A 15,472-nucleotide genomic window follows, 5' to 3' on the forward strand; every position below is an offset into this window, starting at 1 on the left:
TTTACCCCCTTCCTGACCAGGGCCTATTTTGCGATTCGGCACTGCGTTACTTTAACGGACAATTGCACGGTCGTGCGACGCTGTATCCAAGTGAAATTGACGTCCTTTTTTTCCCACATACAGAGCTTTCTTTTGGTGGTATTTGATCACCTGTGCGATTTTTTGATCATGCGCTATAAACAAAAAAAAGCGACAATTTTGCAAAAAAAAACAATATTTTTCACATTTTTTTATATGAAATTCCCCCCCAAAAAATTTTAAAATCTAAATTTTTTAACATTTTAGGCCAATTTGTTTTCTGCTACATATGTTTGGTAAAAAAAAAAATCGCAAAACGCGTATTTTGATTGGTTTGCGCAAAAGTTATTGCGTTTACTAAGGGAAAGATTTTTGTCATTTTTATTGTTTTTTTTTTTTTAACGAGTAATGGTGGCGATCTGCAATTTTTTTTGCGGGATTGCGGCGGACAGATCGGACCCTTGACAGACATTTTTGACACTTTTGGGGGTACCAGTGACATTACTACAGTAATCAGTGCTATACATATGCACTGTTACTGTAAAAAGGACACTGGCAGGGAAGGGGTTAACTTTATTTGAGAAGGAGGGGTTAAGTGTGTCCCTAGGGGCGTGTTTCTAACTGTGTTTCTAACTGTGTTAGAAACTGTGTTTCTACATTGGATGTAGCTTTTCATGTAACAGCAGAGATCTACGGTCCTACATAGCAGGACCGTATGATCTCTGCTGTTACACAGGGGAGAATGACAGGCGGCTTTGTTTACATTAGCTGCCTGCCTTTCTCCCGGTGTAACCGATGATCGCGAGTGACCGGCGGACATCGGGTCCGCCGCTCACACCCGCGGGGGAGTCCGTGAGCGAGCAGGAGCGCGCTCGCTCCCTAGAGCCTCACAGGCTAGCGACGTAGTACTACGTCACTTTGCCTGTGAGGGGCTGACCGCCGCAGTAAATAGTTGTGCGGCGGTCGGCAAGTGGTTTAGCAGGATTGAACTACTAGAAGTCTCCTGTGTAGCTCTTACCAAACCATGTAGCTGCCAGCAAAAAGTCCATGTAGCATTAAATTCTTTCTTGTAGCCCTAGCCCCAGTTAACACAATTGTTATGTTTGGGGTTACCATTGGGGTGGAGGTTAGCACTAGATAAAGTGTTGTGGTGGGTGCGTACATTGTACCAGAAGTATAAAAAAAAAAAAAAAAAAAACTTTTCTGTTAGGAGAGCTTGTATCTAATAAACCAGCAGTAAACAACTCTAATGTTCTTCAAGTGCACTTATGAATAGTCAGGAACAACTACCAGTAAACATGAGTTCAGGACAGAGACACAGCTCTTAGCACACAGAAGCCTTCACAAAAGCACAAAAGTTCACTTCACATCTGTAAACCAGCTAGAAACTGAACAGGTTTTCTGGTAAACAAATCCTCTCATAATGAATCTGGCACCTAAACTTGCAAAGTACTGAAGAATCAACCCACTCCCAGATGAGGGGTGAGGCCTAGCTACCCATAACAAATAGGTTCCTGCCACTGTTTACTCATTTGGTAATCCAGGGCCCCTTTGTGATGTAGATTGCACTTTTTATAGCACATCTACTTCCAAAAAAGCCTTCTGAAATCTCGCAAGAATTCTGTGCCAAAACTAAACACAGGCTGTCCCAATATGGTTGGATTTCACAAAGCGGCATCCATCCTTGGGATCTCGAACACTCTATATGGGTCATGATTAAAAGTTACATATGACTCCCAATGTTAACACGTTTCTGCCCCATGTGGGCCTTAGTCATCTCCAAAGATGGCTTCCAGCTCTCATGACAGAGGAAATATTGGTCCGATGCTGGGCTTCCCTTAGTGCATTTGGTAAATGACAGTCATGTAATCACTTTGTTTACACAGGAAAGAAAACCAAGAGTGGCTTAGCATTCATAGGATTGCTGCCTCACTTTCCAACAGCTAACCTGACAGAGCGATTCCTTCCCCCCACCTGCCTGCAAAGTTACTACTAGGGTTGTGTTTACCTATAGCAGTGGTCCTCAACCCTGGCCTACAGGGCCCACTAACAGGCCAGGTTTGCAAGATAACTAAAATACATCCCAGGTGATATCATTTGCTGCTCAGTGATTGCAGTACTCTAGTCTGCATCTCCCCAAGGTAATACTTAAAATCTGGCCTGTTAGTGGGCCCTGAGGACCGGAGTTGAGGACCACTGACCTATAGGATAAACATTGGTGTTAGGGAAACCATTTGTGCACTTTTTGACACAAGAACAGGTCTATATTTTCGTCAAAAGGAGTTTCCCTAACCTTCAGGAGCCATTTAAAGCCTGGTGAAACCGCCTCGATACCCCAATCTGTGTACACCCCCCACTACACACGAATGGATTAACCGTGTAAAAAGAATAGCGGACATGGAGGAATTGGCAGCCAAAAGAATCCTTTACATAAAACTTAGTCCTTATGGCTAGCTTTCTCAGATTCTGCAGAATTCCTAAAAATTATGGGACCTACCTCGACCTGATTTCTAACTTGTCAATGGAATACATATATGCTATTTATACGCAATTTTTAAACACTACTTCCTTTCCTACCCTTCCCCCTGTTCTCTACCTTTCCTACCTCCCTCTTATCTCATTATTCGCTGTCCTTTGCTACCCTTTAAGATTAGCCTAGATCAGTGATGGTGAACCTATGGCACGCGTGCCACAGCTGGCATGCAGAGCCCTCTCTATGGGCACGTGAGAGCTGCCGCCACTGCCCGCACTGTGACAAGGGGAGTGAGCGTGGGCTGTCAGTTTATTTCCCCTGCTCGCCCCCCTTCTTCTGTCAAGAAGCACGAAACAGAGACAGAGCGGCGCTTGCAGGGATCGCCGCCCACTCTGATTCCTCCTGTCTCCCCATTGGCTGAAGCCAAGGACCAATAACAAGCCAGGACAAGAGCAACATGGGACATGGAGTCCTGGAAGACTATGGCTACATTTTAATAAATTAAAGAAAAACTACAGCCCCAGCATGCCCTGAGAAAATAAGAGGATGGAAAGCCTGGAGCCCGGGAAAAAAAAGGGCTCAGAGAGAAGGGAGAGCAGGGTGAGAAGAGTGTGGAGACAAGAGTGAGAGGAGGCTGAGGTGGTTCAGGAGGGAGAAAGAGCCCAAGCCACAACAATAATTTATACTAAGATGACCAGCGCTATGGAATTTGCAGTGAATGTAGGTAAATATGACGGTGTAAGCTGCCAACAACCAAACCCCGAAGGATTAAGGAGTGAAATATGTGCCGCTCCAGCAGACGTCCTCTGACGAAACGCGTAGGGCGGAGTCTACGATGTCATTACGTCATTTCCGGCACCCGGAGCCAGAGCTGTGGAACGCGGAAGCTTCCCGGCAATCCACAACACTGATCGCGGACAGCCTGCATCTCTACCTGTGAGTCACTACACACAATTGTTTTATACACATGTAGGTTACAATACCAGGGGGGTTCCTTTTCTCCTTTTTTCCTTTGAGGATTATATGATCTACCAGAGTATTGGAAAGAGCGGAGGAGCCCCAAGCAGTATCCGCCAGCAAAAAAGCCACAACAGGTTGTATATAGGGTGCGACACCTAGCGGCCACGCAGGTGTTTGCAACCCGAAGCCTTCTCATTCATTTTTAATCTTTTACAACTGAATGGCTTTTGGATTTAATCTCTCAGCTTGCTCACGGCAGCAAACATTATATAATTTTCTGTATACTGTATAAATCACTTCTAATTTGTTTTGAGATCGGATGTATATTTCACTTGGTATATTTAATTTTAAATAAAAGTCACTACCTCTTTCTTGTTTGTGACTTTTTTTGCACTAGCACTTTGCACTGCAACCTTGCACTATTTAAAGGTACAGGGTATTTTCACTACAACCGGTCTCTGGAATAGTGCGAATCACATGTGCACCTTATTATTTATATTTATTTTTTAAAAGGCACATATAGCACTTTATCATCCATTTATTTCAATACCATTGTTCACGGTATTTATTTGTTCACTAAGTGCACTTAAACCTTTTAAACGGTAGCGCCGTTCACAACCCCACTTGCACATATTTCAAGCCACAACAGCCCCTGGAGTTGAATCAACCAGAGAGGAGCAAGAGGACAGTGATGAAAGGACATCATCAAGAGTGAGGAGGGTGATCAAAGGCCCCAACAAAAGGAGAAGCTGCTGCCAGGCACACCGATACTGGACGCCGTAGCCGGGTGAGTGCTGACTTGACTACAATCTCTCTTGGAGTGTGCGATCTGGTGGCTGGGTGTGTGCAGTTTAATTGCAGTGTTGGCACTTTTTAAAAAATAAGTTGGTTTTTTTTATGCTGTTTTGGCACTCGGGCTCAGAAAGGTTCGCCATCACTGGCCTAGATGGTAATTTTTTTCTGTGATGAGCACTCTATTATATCCTTATACCTTCATAACCAGACAGCGCTTATACCACAGATGCAGAATCCTACTTAGTTGGTGTGAAACTTAATGGATCTCTTCTCTGCCTCCCCAACCAGGTATGGGCACAGCTTGTTCCCCGTGGGGGTTCCTGGACCTTCGGGAGGCTTAAAGCGGAGTTCCACCCTAAATTTATACTTACCTCCATCTTCTCGCTCTGGGTCACCTGAAAAACAAATGGATAATCACAATTTTTTTTTTTTTTTACTTACCTCGTATAGAAGAAAATATACTTACCTTACTTCCTTCTTCCTCCCCTCGGCGGCCACGGCGATTCGTCACTTCCTTGGCTTTGCAATGATTCCTGGGAGCTGAACGTCATCGCTCCCAGGAATCAATGCGCCTGCACCGGCCCCGACGTCAGTTCCGGTGCGCGCGCGTCATTCCCTTCTAAACAGCTTCTGGGCATGCCCAGAAGCTGTGGAGGGATGACGCGCCCGCACCGGAAGTGATGGCGGGGCCGGTGCAGTGCATCGTGGGACCGAAGAAGATAAAAGAGGACGCAGAAGAGGATCTCCCTGGCTTCAAGCTGCCCACACCTGAGATGGCAGCGCTGGACAATACTTTTGCAAGGTAAGTATTTCTTCTAAAAGGTAAGTGCGACCCGGGACAGATCAGAGGCTAGCCATTGTGGAATGTACTAGCCCTGACTGTCCCGGGGGAATTTTTATTAAAAAAAAATGTCCCAGGGTGGAACTCCGCTTTAACAGTCAGCTTCCATTATGCCATGTATTTTCCATCGAAGCTGCACTATAAAAGTACGAGTTTATAAACCAAACTATCTTATGTTTAGCCACTTGGACACTTGTTACAGTTCGATTAATACTTTTTGCTTGTAACCTTACAGAATTTTGAAAGTACTTGTATTCTGTGCGTTTTATTTGTACACATTGTTGAAACTTCAATAAAACATTTAAAAAAAAAGAAGCCTGGTCAAACCATCAAAAAATGCCTTCATTTTGCTTTCCTGTGTTACCGCAATGCATTTTCCAAATGGAAAAACAGTGCCAAAATGTCCCAATTTTTACAGAGATTTTAGCAAAGCAAAAAATCCAGATTTCTCTTCCAGGGAAAGTAACCACAGTGAGATTGGAGCCTCATTTAAGGCAAAGACCTTGACTAAAGCAGCCATATTGGCTCGATCGGATTCCTGGACCATTGCACCCAGTAGGAGGAAAAGTTTTTTTTTTTTTCTGCACAGAAAACAAATGCTTCAACTTTATTGCAGCTGGGGGAACAGTCAACTTTAACAGCCTGGAAATCCCTTCTCTTCTGACTCGTTCCATGTACAAGAACCCATAATTCCATTTAACAATATGTGAAACGTTCCTTTAAAAGGAGATTATTTTTAATTAGCTGGCATGATGATGCATTTAAGAGCAGCTATTGCTACCAAGCTTAAACTAGTTTATTCATGTGTATAATTAATCTTCTAACACGTATGGCGCTCTTCTGGGAGCACAACCATCGAAATATCGTCTAAGGGAGCTAATCGCTGCTCAATGACATTGTCATTTGGGCATTAAAAATGCTTGAAGATTACGCCATGAGTGTTAAATTAAATCTTCATTCTAAAATTAAACCAAATTTGATTGTATTTTGCAACCTCTTGATAACTGTGGCAATGAGCAGGTCCTCTTTGTGTTTGCTTGTGAATAGGCAATGCTACCAATGTCATTGAAGAATCACTTACAGTATATGTAAACCTCAACAATAAAGTTTTCTCTTTTACTCCATTTTGGTCTGTTAAATACGCCACTGTAATGCATTATATTATATCTGTTTGATAAGAGGAAAAAATACCTGTTGACCCTGACAGAAATCCAATGAGCTGATACCTTCCTGTGTTCTCTGCCTGTGCTGACTGGTATCATTTATGTGTAACTCTGCCCCCAAAGGAGCCACTGAGATTTTTAACTGGTTCTTTCCCAAGATTAGTGCAGAGGCAGCCAGGCACACAGCAGCAGTTCACTCACTCTGGCTCTGTAATCTAAGGGATGTCTTTTTAAGATTGTTATTGCTGAAGAACCTAAATGGGGTGCAGGGTGATAGGCAAGCCAGGGCCAGGTCATCTAGAGCAGAGGTCCTCAACCCTGGTCCTCAGGGCCCACTAACAGGCCAGGTTTGCAAGATAACTGAAATACATCCCAGGTGATATCATTTGCTGCTCAGCGATTGCAGTACTCCAGTCTGCATCTCCCCAAGGTAATACTTAATAACTGGCCTGTTAGTGGGCCCTGAGGACCGGAGTTGAGGACCACTGATCTAGAGCACAGGGCAAACTTGCCAAATTAAGCACTAATCTACATGCTCACCCCCTAAGCATAAATCCCCCCCTCCTCTCAGTACAAATCCACCCCCCTGCCGAAACCACCCCCCTCCTAGCACAAATCTTTGACCCCCCCCCCCCCAGCTCAAATTCTCTATACACATATGCCCCTGCACAATATATATATTTCACTCTCCTAACACAAATACTCTACCCCTCAAATTTCCCCTCCAAGCACAAATTCTCTTCCCCCCACTCGTATTCCCCCTTTCAGCACAAATTCCCCTCCCTCAATCCCTCAAACTATTGCAAATTCCCCCCACAAATTATTCCTCCTAACACAAATACCCCCCCAATCATCCCAACTAGCACAAATACCCCCCCCCCCAAAAAAAAAAATATTTCCCCTCTATCATATTACTTTTATAGCACAAACCCTCAAATCACCAATCCTAGCACCCCTCTCCAAATTTGCCCTCCTAGAACAATTGTTAGCCCCTGCTGCCCCTCAAATTCCCCTTCTCAACACAAATCCCCTCCCCCAATATCCTTGTGGTGCCCCCCCCCCCACCTCACATGATACCCTCATGCCCACCCCTTTGCCCGGCCCATGCCGATATGGAATACTCCAAATGTAATGAATATATGCAGGAGGACACTCTACTTTGCTAAGCCCCAGGCAAAACCACGTATGGGTACATCATTTCCTGGGAGGAGCAAGGGGGCGAACGCGTGGCGCCGGCGGGGCGTGCTCCCTCCCCCGATCGTCAGCGGGGAAGCCGATGCGTGTGTCAGGTGGCTCCGATTTACCTGTTGTAAACACAGCCGACCGTTCTTCTCCCTGGGATGATCACAGAGCTCATGTGATCCTGCTATATAGAAACACATGTCTCTGTGATCAAGCCCAACCCCCATACATTTAGAATCACTCGCCTAGGCTCACATTTAACCCCTTAATCACCCACAGGATTAACCCCTTCTCTGCCAGTGTCATTATTACAGTAACAGTGCATATTTTTAGCACTGATTACTGTAGTAATGTCACTGGTCCCACCAAAAGTGTCAAAAATGTCAGTTAGGGGTCTGATCTGCCCGCCGCAATGTCTTAGTCCCACAAAAAAATCGCAGATCACCGCCATTACTAGTAAAAAAAAAAAAAAAAAAACAATAAAAATGACATAAATCTTTCCCGTAGTTAGTAGGCGCAATAACTTTTGCGCAAACCAATCAAAATACAGTGAAACCTTGGTTTGAGAGTAACTTGGTTTGAGAGCGTTTTGCAAGACAAGCAAATTTTTTAAATAAATTTTGACTTGATATACAAGCGATGTCTTGATATACAAGTAGCGTCATGTATAAAAAAGAAGAGAGGAGCCTCTAAAGTGTAGCAATATGGTTACATTTAATGAAGGTTCAATATTTAGCAACTCACATGGTTGATGATTAAAACAGGCACATCTAAGAATGCAGGCATCTGGGGTAAAGCTGTCCACATAGACCGTCCTCTGCACAGCCATCTTCATCATCCCTTCCCCGCTGCACTCCACGAGTGATTCGAAGCCTCACTTTCAGATCACTCTACTGCAGGGTATTCTTCCCGGTCACGATTGCAGACTGACAGTGGTGAGAGTCGGTGGTTCAGAAGAAGGTCTATGTGGACAGCTTTACCCCCGATGCCTGCATACTTAGGTATGCCTATTTTAGTCATCAACCATGTGAGTTGCTAAATGTTGAACCTTCATTAAATGTAATCATATTGCTACACTTAGAGGCGCCTCTCATCTCTCTTATATTCTGTAGCTCTGCTAGATTTTGCTTCTAATCCCCTTGGGAAGGCTGCATATTGTGGATGGGCATTTTATGGTTACACAACCAATCACATTGCTATAATCTTTGTATATAGACTATAAACCGAAGGACTTGTGGAACGAATCATCTGAGTTTCCATTATTTCTTATGGGGAAATTCGCTTTGATATAAGAGTGCTTTGGATTACAAGCATGTTTCCGGAACTAATTATGCTCGCAATCCAAGGTTTTACTGTACGCTTATTGTGATTATTTTACCAAAAATATGTAGCAGAAAACAAATTGGCCTAAAATGTTAAATAAAACATTTCGATTTTTAATTTTTTTTGGGGAATGTTATATAGCAGAATGTGAAAAATATTGTTTTTTTTTTTCAGAATTGTCGCTCCTTTTTTGTTTATAGCGCAAAAAATAAAAATTGCACAGGTGATCAAATACCACCAAAAGAAAGCTCTGTTTGTGGGAAAAAAAGAACATACATTTTGTTTGGGTACAGCATTGCATGACCGTGCAATTGTCAGTTAAATTCACACAGTGCCAAGTTGAAAAAAGTGGCCTGGTCATTAAGGGGGCAAATCCTTCCGGTCTTAAAATGGTTAACTGAAGTCTCAGATTTAACCACTTGCCGACCGCTCACTCGAGCTCTACTGCGGCAAAGTGGTTAGTTCCCGTCCAGCGACGTAGACCTACGTCGCTGGACTCTTACCCTTGTGGGCGGCACACGCGCGCCGCCGGAGGCTCGCTCCCGCTGTATTCAGTCACAGCGGGAGTCGGGCCAGGGGAGGAGCGGCGGCGATCGCCGCCGCTCTTCCCCGATCGTCGGGGAATCTAGTTTGGAGATCCGCCCGCTTGTGTAAACAAAGCTGGCGGATCTCCTAAGTGACAGGCAGGGTCAGATTGCAGGGTTCAGCATAGCTGAACGTGCGATCTGTCCCTGTGTCACTCAGTCACCTCCCCCCACACACGTTAGTAAGCACCAGGTATACATTAACCCCTCCCTCTCCAATAAAATTAACCCCTTCCCTGCCAGTGTAATTTTTACAGTAACAGTGCATATTTATAGCACTGATTACTGCAGTAATGTCACTGGTACCCCCAAAAGTGTCAAAAATGTCAGTCAAGGGTCCGATCTGTCCGCCGCAATGTCGCAGTCCCGCAAAAAAAAATCGCAGATCGCCGCCATTACTCGTTAAAAAAAAAAACACCAAAAATGACATAAATCTTTCCCTTAGTTAGAAAACGCAATAACTTTTGCACAAACCAATCAAAATAAGCTTATTGTGATTTTTTTTTACCAAACATATGTAGCAGAAAACAAATTGGCCAAAAATTTAAAACAATTTTGATTTTTACATTTTTTTGGGGGGGAATTTCATATAAAAAAAATGTGAAAAATATTGTTATTTTTTCAAAATTTACGCTCTTTTTTTGTTCATAGCGCAAAAAGTAAAAATCGCAGAGGTGATCAAATACCACCAAAAGAAAGCTCTGTTTGTGGGAAAAAAAGGACGTCAATTTCGTTTGGGTACGGCGTCGAACGACCGCACAATTGTCAGTTAAAGTCGCACAGTGCCGAATCGCAAAAAGTGGCCTGGACGTAAGACAGCAAAATCCTCCGGTGGTAAAGTGGTTAATAAAAAATAAAAAATGACTTAAAATCATTGTAATATGTTTAAGCTTACATGAGTTTTTAGAGAATGGGTCTTCTTATCCTTAATAGTTGTTGATTCTTCTCTTTTTCTTAGTTATTACAGCGACTGCTGCGAATATGGAAACATCAATATTTTTCAGCCCCAACAAGAGTTATTGACAAGCAGAGGAAGTCCTTTTTAATGAGGACATTCCTTCACAGGTAAGTGTATTTCGAGATGTTCACTGACCTGATGTATGTAGAGTAATTGTAAATTACATTGCTGTCAGTCACCGCCGGCGCAATCATAAGAGGTGCTTGGATGTACGGCACCAACAAGTCAGATAAGACACGAACGATTTCGGATAAGTGACAGGGCAGTCTGCGAGACATTGCTGGCTCCGATAAGCCGTCTGTCATTCATTGATGCTTATCCAATCACCCGTTTATTGGCCTGCGTAGATGACTCTTTGGCTGAGATTAAAATTAAAATGAGTTATGATATTAACAAACCTATTTTAGGTTCTCGCTATCGATATGACAATTTTTTTTTTTTTTTATCTTATTTTAAAATGACTTCATACTTGTCATTTTAATTCCTTGCAAGATTTATATTGTTACTTTTTTTTTTTTTATATTCTTTTGTTATGTTGGCAAAGCCTAGACAGCTTCAAGGCTGAACACCAGTCAGATATAAAGATGATATTTAATACGGTTAGACATTCATGAAAGGCTAGTTGGATGATTGAAATAAAAATATTGTTATTAAATGCAGCTAATACTCAGATCTGTTTTTCTGTCAGCTTTATTTAAAGTTGCAGATCAAAGCTGTGAACCAATTAGATTCTTTGGCAGTGTGCAGTGCTTGCTTGTGGAATAAAAAGGTGGGTGTAGTCTCACAGCAGCCGGGGGATTCCTCGACAGCCAAAGTGGAGGTTCATATTGTATGTCTATGCCAATATTTCTGAAACTTTTTACCCCAGAGGAGCCCCTCAAATAATGTTCAGGTTGAGGAACCCTTACTAAATCCATTAATCGTAGATCAATAAGAAAAAATCCCATTACATTGGTGACCAGTGGGTAGAATGTTCCTTACATTGGTAGTCAGACGGAAGAATCCCCTTTACATAGGTGATCAGGGAGAAGAATGCTCCTTACATTGGTGGTCAGTAGGAAGAATGTTCCTTACATTGGTGGTCAGTAGGAAAAATGCTTCTTAAATTGGTGGTCAGTGGGAAGAATGCTCCTTACATTGGGGGTCAGTGGGAAGAATGCTCCTTACATTGGGGGTCAGAGGGAAGAATGCTCCTTACATTGGTGGTCAGTGGGAAGAATGCTCCTTACATTGGTGGTCAGTGGGAAGAATGCTCCTTACATTGATGATCAGTGGGAAGAATGTTCCTCTCATTGGTGATCAGTGAGAAGAATGCTCCTCTCATTGGTGGTCAATAGGAAGAATACCCCTTATATTGTTGGTCAGTGGGAAGAATGTTCTTTACATTGGCAGTCAGTGGGAAGAATGCTCCTTACGTTGGTGATCAGTGAGAAGAATGCTCCTTACATTGATGGTCAGTGGGAAGAATGCTCCTTACATTGATGATCAGTGGGAAGAATGCTCCTTACATTGGTGGTCATTGGGAAGAATGCTCCTTACATTGATGGTCAGTGGGAAGAAGGCCCCTTACATTGGTGGTCAGTGGGAAGAATGTTCCTTACATTGGTGATCAGTGGGAAGAATGTTCCTTACATTGGTGGTCAGTGGGAAGAATGCTCCTTACATTGGCAATCAGTGGGAAGAATGCTCCTTACATTGATGGTCAGTGAGAAGAATGCTCCTTACATAGATGATCAGTGGGAAGAATGCTCCTTACATTGATGGTCAGTGGGAAGAATGCTCCTTACATTGGCAATCAGTGGGAAGAATGCTCCTTACATTGATGGTCAGTGAGAAGAATGCTCCTTACATTGGTGGTCAGTGAGAAGAATGCTTCTTACATTGTCAATCAGTGGGAAGAATGCTCCTTACATTGGTACCCAGTGGAAAGAAGGCCCCTTACATTGACAATCAGTGGGAAGAAGGCTCCTTACATTGACAATCAGTGGAAAGAATGCTCCATAAATGCTGCCTTAATGCGCAAAATAGTTGCAAAATAATTGTGCTTGATTCACACAGGCAGAAAAAAACGCTGTGTTCAGATGCGCACTGCACATAGTTTTGTTCTTAATGCGGCATTATAGTAATCAATGAACCCATACACACAGCCAGGGGAGAACTGGGCCAGGGGGCAGGGGGACAATTGCCCCCTGGGCCGCTCTGGTGCCCTGTAAAAAGTCTGCACCACTTCTGCCAAAGACATGCCTAAAGGATTCCTGGTGAAGAGAAGTAAAAAGTCCCTGCCGCTGACCTACTGAGTGCGGGTTCAAGACAAGGACAATGCGCAGGCCTCCCCACCCCCCAGCATGGATGGTGTAAACTGTGTCTGAGCAGAGGCTGGTTCCATGCCCCACTGAAGACTCTTCTGCCCCGGCCAGCCCCAACTGAGCTGCCCCAGATCCCCCCAACCTCTCCCTGCTGACCAGGTCGGGAACTCGGATTCAGCCGGTAAGTAGAGAATATATGGAGCAGGGATTCAGCTTGGAATGGGGGTCCGAAGGGGGATTGGGAGAGTGGGAGGGGGTGAGGGAAAGGGGGAGGGAGGCTGAGTCGCTGCACCATGGGCCTCTGGTCTGAAAGCTGCCAGTCTGCCCCTGCACACAGCTGCTCCTATCTGCGAAAATGTCTGCTGCGTTTAGCTGCTCAGAAAAAGAGTAGACACCTCTACATCCAGGCTGCATAGATCAGCAAGTTTTACATATTTACATAGTTGGTAAGGTTAAATAAAGACACCAGTCCATCCAGTTTCACCTTTGTGAGTGTGTTTATTTCAAAACCATTTCCCATATCCCTGTATATTGTGTTCGTTAAGATGACGGGGGATTCCTTGACAGACGAAGTAGAGGTTCATATTGTATGTCTATGCCAATATTGTATGTCTAAGAGTTGTTTTCATTATTGGAGCTTCCTGCTGACACCACCTACTGCTCCACTTCCCTACCCCTTGTCAGAGAATGGTCTGCAAAAGAACTGGCACATCTGCTAATGCCCAACCGAATCACAGATTGTGGGTATCATGGCATTCACAAATGCAAATGCACGTGCGTGTGCGGCCGTGAATGGCTACGAAGATTAATGCCAAGGAGCACCCAATGTGTGACAGATTCTGACGCTCAGCGACCTATTTAAAGCCAGCAGCCAGTGTCATCAAGACATAATAAATAATGCCAATAAAATAGTGACAAATAAATTGTACATGTGACTTATGCTCTTAAAAATAAGTGCTGTGAAAGTTTGTATAAATGCATGTAGCAAAACGTAGTGCTCAAAAATTCATAAATGAAATAAATACAATGTGAAGGAAAAGTTCATATTAGGTCCGGCTGGTGTTGTAGAGTGAGCAGTGAGTGAACATTGCTGACGGAATCAAGTGTTGCATGCACCCCCACGGTGATCAAACAAATGGGTGGCTGCATGGCCAGTGAGACATTCCTCTCCTGTCACCTCCTCATCCCCGGTGGATGCCCCCTCTAGAGAGGGTGGCACTTTGTATATGAAGGGTTGGGTAGGGTTAAAGGGGGGCAGTGTGTATATGAAGGGGGGTATAGGGTTAAAGAGGGGCAGTGTGTACAGGAAGGGGGTGTAGCAGAGTGTAGTGTTTTTGGGGGGGGGGTGCAAGTAGCTGGTCTTGCCTAAGGTGCAAAATAGTCTAGCACCGTCCCTGGGTGGCTGCTTACCAGAACCAAATGAACTCAGTGCTGATATATATCCTATATGGTGGGATGAGCTGAGCCTCAACGGATGCAGCAAGCGCCTTCAGCAGCCCCGATCCATGCAACTGAACTTCTCAGATGTGACACTGAACTTTCCAAGTTTGAAATGCAAACAAATGAAAGGAAGATCCTCCTCTTTTTCCCCAGCATAAAAATCATTAACACCGCTGAGCGCCCAGATAGCACATACAGATCTGTCGGATTGCAGCGGGTGACATCACAAAACACGGCTCCTCCTCCTGTACGCGTTTCGTCCTACAGCAGACCTCCGCTGAAAAAGTCCTGTATCATACACTTATTTTTAGCGCACTAGTATATATTTTCATTCAACTTTTTTCCCACGGTTCAGAGATTTCTTAGTGCTGCTTATATATTATTGGACTAGCGCATCCTATCTCTACTATTTACAAGCCAGTGTCATCCACTAGTTGCTGGGTGATCTTCAGCTCCCCTGTGTGTTCCTGTTCCTGATATTATTGGATTCCAGCTTGCCTTTGACCTGTCTTGTCTCTATTCCTGGCTTTGACCTTTGGCTCGCTCTTTGGACTCCGCCGCTGCCTGATTACAAATGTATGACCCTGGCTTATTTCTGACCCTGCTTGCTGCCTTACCCCTGGCTGATATTCTGTGTATCATTACTGGCCTGGCTCCTGACTCTGCTCCTGGCTCTCCCTTCTGCCAAGTCTCATCTGGTACATCTGAGGGACTCCTGCCTAGCAGCGCATGCTGCTTACCAGCCGCCATCCAGCAGACATCTTACAACTTCACCCAGTGGCAACAGTGGGGAACACCACAATGGCAACAGAATGGAACACCACAATGGCAACAGAATGGATCCCAAAGAAATGCTTCAGAGGATGTGGGGGGGGGGGGGGGACAAAAGAAAAAGAGAGCAGTAAGTCAGGGTATTTTAAGTAATGCCACATTTACCACAAATTATTTAAAGGTTCTTGAGTTGGGTCTTAAATATGCCTCGGATAAAGGCTTTGATAAGTTTCATGCTTTTATTGATAAAGAGAGATTTATCAGGAAAATAAACATTAGGAAACACTTCCTATAGAAACCCATTTAAAGGATTGAAATTTTTGAGGTATAGAAAGATAGTGGCTTGAGAAATCATTCCACATTTACCCTAAGAAATCTTCAAATCAGTATCTAGAGGTATTTAAATCTATGGTGGAACAGGATATTAGGATGATCAGTAGTAGAACATTTAAAACGATGGGGAATATACAAAAAGGCATAGAAGCATTAGAAAAGAGGAAAGATATAGTGATTAGGATGGCCAATAAAGGAGATGGTATTGTGGTCCTCAACAAGGTTGATTATGCCAAGGATATGGATAGGCAAGTGAGTGACCCAAATACCTACAAAAAATTGAAGAGGAATCCCACAAACACACTTAGATCAACATTTAAACGTA

Source organism: Pelophylax lessonae (genome assembly GCF_965119305.1).
Source record: "Pelophylax lessonae genome assembly, chromosome: 10".
Taxonomy (NCBI): Eukaryota; Metazoa; Chordata; class Amphibia; order Anura; family Ranidae; genus Pelophylax; species Pelophylax lessonae.